Below are 9,413 nucleotides of genomic sequence, written 5' to 3'. Positions count from 1 at the left end.
TGAGGTACTGAAGAGTGTTGAACAGGGATGAGTAGGTGTGGGCCAGGCCCCAGCACATCTCAGTGACCTGTGCCTGTCTGGAACTGACAGGGTAACAGCATTCTTTTCCCAAATATTTATTCTGCACTTGTTCAGGGAGGAGGCTCCCAGACACTGGAGGTGCCCACTGTCCTAGGTACTTGCCACATGCTATCCCACACATCCTGCTACTTTCAACTATCCAAACTCAGGGAATTCTCTTGGTCTTATTCTTAAATAGTTCTTTAACTGTAAACAAGACCTGGAACACATTCAGCATTCCTGGAAATAGGACCGTGCTGGTTTCAACATCACAAGGACATTCACAATTTTCAAAACCCTCAAACACTACTGTAATTAGCCTGGCAGGAAAGGGGAAAGTGTGGAAAGATATCTCCTCCATAGGTTGTCTCCTGGAGAAGGAAAGACAAAAGGTGTGATTATTGGTAGTTCCCAACAGATGGCTCTCGAAGAACAGAGGTGAGCAATGCTGAGTACACACATCAGATTAGTCTTGCAACCAGTAATTCTATCATATCACAAGCCAGCATTACAAAGTACAATAAAATGATAACCTCAGCCCAGACCTCAAAGGTGATAAAGCCAAGAGAGGGAACGCACGCTGCAAGCAAAGTGCTGCATAATACAGCCCTGAGAACAAGTGCAATGACTCTGAGAGCAAGTAAATCAATGTTGTGACCAGTGATCGTTAAACCAATGCAGTGAATTCTTATAACAAATTTGTTTTAACGTGCTCTGGTCAGATCTGTCCTTATCTCAACCCTCAGTGTTTCATGTTGGGTGCCAAAAAGGATATTGACACAGTGTAACACCAGCTGGCAACTAAGTAACACCCAGACTCACTGCCCCACCCACCCCACAGAGGGATGGGGAGGAGAACTGGAAAAAGATCAAATCTGTGGGCTGGGATAAGAGCAACTTAATAATTGACATAAAGTAAAACATTAATGCAACTAGTAATAATTGTAATGAAAACAGAGATAGCGGAAAGAGAGAGAGAAATAAAAGTCAATATAAGAAAAGTCAACAAGCCAACAGTCATGCACAATACAGTTGCTCACCACCCACTGACTGATGCCCAGCCTATCCCCTAGAAGCCAGCAGTGACTCCTGGCCATCTTCTTCCAGTTTGTACACTGAGCATGACATTCTATGGTATGGAATACCCCGTTGGCCTGCCTGGGACAGCTGTCCTGGTGATGCTCCCTCCCAGTTTCTTGTGCACCTGCTCCCTAGCAGAGAATTAGAAGCTGAAAAATTCTTCACTTAGGGTAAGCGGTACTTAGCAACAACAACAACATCATTGTATAATCAACATTATTCTCATACTGAATTCAAAACACGGCACCGTACCAGCTACTAGGAAGAAAATTGACTCTATCCCAGCCAAAACCAGGACAGCTGTTCTGTTTTACTTTTAAAACAAATGTCTGGAAGGGGCTCTGGTAAAGTCTTTTTGGCTTATCAATGTCATTGGGCTTGTTTCTGACAGAGAATTCTCCCTCTTTATTCCCTGCCAGCAGATCAGGGTCTGTGCCTCATGCATTCATTCACTTTCCTTGCTTCTGCCTCAGCAGCATCCTCGCATAATTTCCATGTCTACAAACTGGATCACAGATGCTGCTCAGTGAACAGACTGATTGTGTCTGCCTCACTGCCCTCACACCTCAGCCTTGCTGATCCTTCCCCTTTAGCCACAGAAATGACCAGTGACAGCCCAGCTGTACCAACAGACTGTGTCTGTAGTTCTGTGTCTGAACCTCTGTAATGCACACCTTGTACTAGGAAATCTGCCAAAGCATTCCATTGCTCCAGATCAGCTGCAAAAATTACCCAAACAAAACAATGAAATATTTAAGAAGACAAATTGTTCTTATCCTCAGTCCAGTTGTCTCTGAGGCCTGAGAGGCCTGCTCCAAGAGAAACCTGATCTTTGTGTGAAATACGCCCAGGAGATCTTAGCTGATGGAACTGTGCAACAAACCACAGTACAGTAGGAGACAGATCTGTGCTAATTCAACAGGGGTGAAATTCCTTCTCAGTCACAAATCTGAACAGCAGTTCAAGTCCAGACACATGCAGATGGACTTTACAGCTGCTGCACATTTTGACTAGAAGAAGTAATTTTGTGCTATTTATAAAAGTTAGGCTTATGACTTGAGTACAGCTTTGGTTGGATGCTTTAAAGGTTTACACACCCTCCTCCCTAGCATATTATGTATTAATTGTTATGCCTACAGGATTCAATAAAATGGTATGGAGACTTAGGTGTCTCATCTTTTCATTTCTCATTTTCACATGGCAATGTTAATGTGGCCAGAACTATCATGGTGTGACAATTTATACCCATTTACCCTTGATATAATATTTCAGAAATAACTTGGATTTTTCTGCCAGGGTCCTTGTATGCAATCCATGGCATGTTGTATTTTTATCACTGAATTTATCAAAGAGCTGCATGAATGTTTGAGACCTTGCTTTCCTCATACTTGCGAGGAAACTGTAATCCAGATTGAGCCAAGGAAACTAGTACTGAGGAACAAGGATCAGGTCAGGCAGAATGGGAAAGGTGAGACCCTCCTTGCTAAGTTTTGTGAAATCCCCCTTAGTTATCAGTCTTCTAACTTATCTTTCTTGGGACTTTAGCATAAATCATTGGGTTACATGTGTGAGAAGATCATCAAAGTAAACAGGCCCAGGCTCAAAAAGACCCTTCTTTGATTAAATGTGTAATTGCTGCAGGATCTTAGATAAAACACTCCTACTGAGTCATGCAACACTAGTTTGCCCCCAGCAAACACTAACAGTATAAAACTTTTATGCTGTAAGCATATTTGATTTTCCTATCTGTTCCTTCCAACTCTCATTTCCTTTCTGATATTTAGGTTAATGCCCTTTTCATGTACTTCTCGCTTCTGCTACGCTTCGTGTCTGTTTTCTGCTGTCCCTGAGAAAACATAGATCCCTTTTACTGCTCACTCTCCTTCCTGTTTCAAATCCTTTTCCTGTCTGACTGGCTCATCAATTTTTCATTTCATCAAACACCTCCTCTATCCTTTCACTCCAGGGCTATTGTTCCACAAACTCTGGGGCATAAACAGGTGATCCTGAACAGGAACAATCCTTTAAATTTACCCTGGGAGCACCCAATGTGGACTTTGTGTCCAAGAAAACAGGTCTTCTACGCATCTTCTAAAAGTATGCGTTATAAACAAATTTATTTCAAGTCACTGATGTCTATGGGAGTAGGAAACCAACCTGCAGGGCTTCAAAATCTACTGCAGCTCAACAAATAGCAGCATTAACAACATGATCTGATTCTGTTTGCTCAGAAACTCTGCCATTTCTATGGCACAGTATTGAGATAAACTAGTAGCATTAACAACCTGCTGAGAGGGATTTGATTTCTTAGGGAAACCTTTTATGTTGTGCTAGGCAAGTTGATGAGGTATCAGGTTTGCTGTTAATATCATTGCTGCTTCCAGACTGGAAAAAAAATTCTTTTCATCACCTCAATGTAATAATGTTGCTCAGCATGTCATGTACTGTGTGACCTTCTCCCAGCTGGAGATGTAGCATTCCACTGAAATACGTACTGCTAAGTTTACAGATAATTATTTATTGGATAGCATTATTTCCACAACTAATGATCTTTGCTCCTTTTCAAACATTTAAAGAATTTCATTTTACACCTTGAAAACCTTGAGGCATGGGGAAATTTGGGGAAAACCCATCTTGTACTACATTTGCATGTGATGTGGAGCTCAGCAATGGTTGATATTCTGGCTGGGTTCAGTCCCTGTCGTATTCTACAAGTGAGAATAAAATCAGCAGCTAAGGAGCACACCTAAGACAACCTGAATATTTGAGGTAGGGGAAAATGTAAGGTTTGCTTAATGAAAGAATAAAGATAGATCACTGAAGGAGCCCCCAGATTCAGGTTGTTTCTCAAGACTGCTCCCATGAGATCCACAAGGTGTTATTTTTTGGAACAAGCATAACATTTATTCCAGAGAAAATAAACCTGGTTAAACAAAGTGAGACAAACGTTAAATTTACAAGATAAGAATGTTTGTGGAGGAAAACACAAAGAGAGACTTTTATAGAAATGCAGTGTCCCATGGGCCATAAACAGAGTTAATTGCTGTTCTCAGATTGTTTCCCACATTGCCTGTGATCACTGCCATAGGCCAAGTTTCCCTTTACATACACCCTTTAGACCCCTGCAGCACAGTATTCCTGATGGCTGCAAGTCCACACAATGCTTTCAGATCCTCTGCATAACTGAGTTTGTTTCTAGCATCTTCACACATACCTTTGTATTTTATCTCTCCCTTCCCTATCCTATGAGACCACCAGTACGGTAATTTCAGGTCTCATTATTTGCTTCCTTCTCTTTGTTGGTCTGTAGGACGTGTGATCTGCTGTGTGCACTGGGATTTAAGATACACGCAGGTTAAATCTGTGGTATGAGGGTGGAGTGACAAAGTGATAATGCCAGTGCACTCTCAATGGGTCAAACAATGACTAACACTGTGGGTCACTCTCTCAGAAGTGTGTCGTCTGTATCTACAGTTCTGACTGACACAGCACTAACAGAAACATACTACATTCGAGACCGATGTATTCTGGCAGATTTCTTTACAATCAGGAAGTAGCATCTGGATCTGATAAATACAGAACACCATTAAACTTGACTAAAACTATCAACAGGTGTGACTGATGCCACTAGGAAAGGGGCCACTCATACAGCTAATACTGCACAACTACTCACATCCCTTTTAATTTTGGATTATCAACATTCTTTACTATTTACAAACAGAAGGAATGTAATACTATCCTTCATTCTCCCTCAGATCTAATTTTTGATAATTTTATTGTTTTGCCTTTTTTTGATTTCTTACACTTTTAAACAGAAACTTTCTACTCTCTGGTTCTTTCAACAGAAGTAATCTTTCTCCACAAAAGAGAATGAATTTTCCCCTATTCTTGAAGGACTTTTGTGGTGCTTCAGAGCAGATGCCCCATGGGTGCAGCTGTATGCAGTGTGGGTGGCATATTCCAGCTCCTGGCAGGCATATATGCAGGGCCATAGAGAAGCAAGCCTCTAAAGCAGGGCAGCATCATGGTCATCCACACTGCTCCCATTTTGCTTTCCTTGCTATGGTCAGTGAAGCTGCTTAGTTATTTGGTCACATAGTTTAAAATAATTGGCCTTTTTGGCAGGAAGGGGTGGTTAGGTTGAAAAGGTTTGCATGATTAAACAAGCGATGCTAAGTTACAGCAATGTGAACTCTGGTTAATCCATACGGTGATCTAATGTGTAGTGCAGGTAAAAACACCTTTGATTTTGAGGCTTTTTCCAAATATTAACTTCCTAGCAACAGCACCTTCAGCCATCTGCATGTGGGCACCAAACTTGAAGGGGTTTTCTGCACTCTTAGAGCTCGACACCAAAAGATCTGTTGTGATTTCACTTAAGGAAGGGGAACAACATTCCCGCCCCTGAGCAACTAGGTTTTCGAAGCAGGCATTTTAAGTTCTTATCACTACGAACTCCTGCGGAGCCCCAGTTAATTTTCACTGTAAAGAAGTGCTGAATACCACAGAGCCGCAGAAGCACAGAAGGGTTCGGGTCGAAAGGACCTTAAGGATTCGCTGGCTCCACCTCCCGCCACGGGCAGGGACATCTTCCATAGATACGTCTGGAGAGGAAGTGAGACTCGGCTGCTGAGAAGCACCAGCCATGCAAACGCTGTGATGCCCAAACTCTCGGAGCTCCCCCGCAGCTCCAAAAAAACCAAACTCCAGGCGGTTCAGCATTCCCGTAAATAGCACGAGCTGGCAGAGTTCTGTCACCGCCACCAACGCCCCCGGCGTGCCAAGCCGCTGGCACGGTCCGAGCGGCGCTGACAGAGCCGCGCCTGGCGCGTTTGCTCGGGAAGCACAAAGCAAACAGGCGGCTGCGGCCCGGCGGCCCGCTATTCCCGGGATGGCCCGGCAGCGGCAGCGGCAGCGGGAGGGGCGCTGAGGGGAGCGCGGGAGGGGCGGTGCGGCACCAGGGCGCCTGCGCGAGCGGGCGGGTGGGCGGCGGGCCGGGGGCCGCGGCGGGAGCGCGGCCGTGGCACCGGGAGTGTGTCCTGTCCCTGTCCCTGTCCCTGCGGCACCGGGAACCACGCCGGGAGCCTGTCCGTGCCCCTGTGGCCCTGAGGGCAGTGGGAGGCGCGGGCCCCGTAAGTACGAGCTCCGCCTGGGGAGCAGGGGAGCGCGGTGAGGGGCTGCCCGTCCTGAGAGCGAGCGGCAGAACCGCGGGGGCGGGTGTGGAAATAGCGCTGGGGATAACGAGTGTCCGGCCGGCGCTTCGGGTTGGGATCGTTAGCGAAAGGCGAAGGGTGTTGGTTTCATTGCACCTCCTCGGACTTGGAGCATCTGGTCCATGGCCGAAACTGGGTCGTCTTGTGCAGCTCGGGACTTCCAGGGAGTCCGTGTCTGTGGGGGGAGCCCCTCATGGAGCATCACAGGCGGGACTTGAGGCGGTGATCGTACCAGTAAGTCTACCGGGACATAATGTTCATCATAGCCTAGCTTCACTGAAATAATTGGCCGTAGTTATATATTTAAAAATTACGTACTCGGTGGAAGTAGTTACTGTACTCGGGATCGGGAATTGTAAGTTAGGAGGACGTCTGCAGTGCACTGGTTTTTGCATTTAAGTACAGCTTTGGATGGTTTTGTGTTGAAATAAATGTTATTTTCTCCATTTCACACGTGGAGACCGGAGAACAGGCAAGTGATGCTCTTCACTAAACATTTTCTCACTGCCAAGACATAAATGATTTCACTTGCTTCTCCTGATGTTAATTTGGAAGAGCCAGAATAGTGATCAGTGGGCTTGAAAGGAGACTTGGACAAGTTCACAGAAACTGTCATTTGACAAAAATACTCCAGGTGATGATGGAAGCAACTACCTGAAAGGAGGTTGTAGCCAGGTGGGGGTTGGTCTCTTCTCCCAGGAAACCAGTGACAGGACAAGAAGACACAGTCTTAAGCTGTGCCAGGGGAAGTTTAGGTTAGACATTATGAAGAAATCCTTCATAGAAAGAGTGATTGGGCATTGGAATGAGCTGCCAGGGAGGTGGTGGAGTCACTGTCCCTGGAGATGTTTAAAAACATCTGGATGTGGCACTTAGTGCCATGGTTTAGTTGATAAGGTGGTGTTAGGTCATAGATTGGACTTGATGATCTCAAACGATCATGATTTCTAACATAGCTAATTCTGTGATTCTGTGAAATGTGTTTGCAGGTGTTGAGGGGGAGCAGAAGTGGGGCTACTAGCATGAGTATTCAATCAGGTTTTAGCTCTGAATCATAATATAAATGCTTTTAAAGTAGAGCTCTGATAAGATCTGAAACTTTGCAGGCTTTAGACTTTCACAGCATTTTGGTAGTAACAGTCAAAAAGGAGAAAGTGTGTATTCAGTTATTACTAACGCTTGCTTGTCTCAAAGAATTAACAATGAATATCTCTCGTGGATTTAACATTTTTTCTACCCCTTCATTTAACAGCTGTGGAAGTTCCCAAGAGACAGCTGAGGCAGCCAAAAAGACAGTTTTCAATAGAGAGGTTTAGAGAAAAGGAAGGTGAAAGTTTGATGTCTTTCAGATAGCTACTATTAAAAGAACCCGGACAAATAAACTTTGTGGTCAGTTTGCAGTCCTCAAATATTTACAGTTTTTTCAGTAAAGTTGGTAGCTATGTGAGATGCTTTCTCTAAATATTTTTTTTTATTTGCCAACTCAGTGATGATTCTGTAGGTCTGCTGTTGTTAATTACAAACACTGATTAAATTTAGACTATGTAGAAGTGCAACTGTGGGGTTTTGTATTATTCTCTCTCACTGCTCAATGTGGATAATGTTGCATGAACCTTTCTTTAACAGTGTGAAGTATCACCTTTCATCCAAGATAATGTATCTGTGACTGAATTTTCTTGATAAACACTTCCTTTAGGTATGATTGATCTTGCTTTGATTTATGTAGATATTTCCTTGTCATTTTTGTAAAAGCTGTGTTTCATTTTCACAAATATGTTTCAGTTAGAAATAAGACATTTGCTACTTCAACTTTGGAAAGCTTGAGTTTTTGTTTTTCTCTTTGGTTTGAGCTGGCATGTCCTTCTCTTTTAAATAATATGTAGGAGAAAAATAGAAATTGGAGGCTGCTTGATTGCTGGCTTTCTGTGATATGATCTTAAGTCTAAGTTAGCTTTATGAGTTTGGTGAACTTGGTTTTTGTTAGTTTGAAGGAGGTGTGCCTTGAGATTCTGTAGCCTAGGTGAATGACACAAGAATTTGGTTAAAAACTCTTTTCTTTTTTGCAAATACGTAGTTCAAAAGTCACCTGGCAGGTCTGCTGCTGGGATAGCTGTTTTTTTTTTTTGCATCAGAGACTGGAGGCTTTGCCCTGCATACAAATGGGACTTTGCAAATATTGTAAAATAATGGGAGAGTGCTTCCTTCACTTTGTCTTTATGGGTTCAACGTATTTAGGGTGTTTTATAAGTATTTTGTCTTCTGTTTGAAGTGCTTTGGCACGCCTACAAGTAACATGCCTTACAGCTACAACTGTGTCATCTTGGTGTCCTGAGAGCAACAGCTGAGTAAATATTTATTTATCAGGCAGGGAATTGTGGGATAAAGCTATCATGCATTATAATTCAGATAATCCCTTTAAACAGATACAGTGGTGATTATAAATGTGTGCACTTACAAGTAATAGCAATGTGTTTGGCTCTGATGTTGATGAGGCATCATCAGCACTAATCTTGTGCTTCCCCTCAGTCTTCAGTCCTGTAGTTGATTTCTGAACTCTTGCATCTGATTTTGTTCATCAGTGAGAGGGGAAGGGGTAAGACCTGCACAGTAGGTCCAAAAGGTTTAACAATATCCTGACTCTCAGGAGTATATTTTTCAAATTACTTCTGCAAGCATTTGGTTAAAATTTCTTGTTGCAATGTTGTGCTAGTTTTGAGCTCCAAAATGTTGTTCTAGGCCATATCACTTCCAAGGGGTTTGAGTTAGAGCTCTTAAATTGTATGTTTGAAACTTTTCTACTGTATAAAAATCCATCAGCAGATTGGTTGAAAACTGGCATAGGTGTAAATTGTGTTTTAACATGGAAGAAGTCCTGTACACTTAATAGCTTAACAAAGTCATGCTGTCTGTACAGCTTTCTGATGGATGTTTTTGCAGTAGGCCCTGAGAATTGATAATCCTTATTCAGATAAGACTGCAAAAATAACAAAAAAGTAAATCTGTTCATGCCTAAGGAAGCTTTACCTGGAATGTCTTTGATACAGTTCTCATGCTGAAGCA

The 9,413-nt window shown here is 43.1% G+C and overlaps 1 protein-coding gene across 3 annotated transcripts in view; it reads left to right on the top strand.

Annotated features, from left to right (window-relative positions):
• Window positions 1–6,097: 6,097 nt before the first annotated feature.
• Window positions 6,098–9,413, top strand: part of B4GALT4 (beta-1,4-galactosyltransferase 4) — a 28,558-nt gene continuing 25,242 nt past the window's right edge. Inside the window, exon 1 of one of the 3 annotated variants that reach the window (XM_059493860.1) lies at window positions 6,098–6,272. The gene's annotated coding sequence lies outside the window, so the exon portion shown is untranslated. Of the gene's footprint in view, window positions 6,273–6,368; window positions 6,588–9,413 lie in introns of those variants that run through there. The other 2 variants (XM_059493862.1, XM_059493861.1) reach the window with 2 other exon arrangements.

The sequence above is a fragment of the Ammospiza nelsoni genome, chromosome 2 (genome assembly GCF_027579445.1).
Source record: "Ammospiza nelsoni isolate bAmmNel1 chromosome 2, bAmmNel1.pri, whole genome shotgun sequence".
NCBI classification, from domain to species: domain Eukaryota; kingdom Metazoa; phylum Chordata; class Aves; order Passeriformes; family Passerellidae; genus Ammospiza; species Ammospiza nelsoni.
The sequence above is the reverse complement of the archived record's forward strand: the minus strand, read 5'-3'. Positions and strand labels throughout refer to the sequence as shown.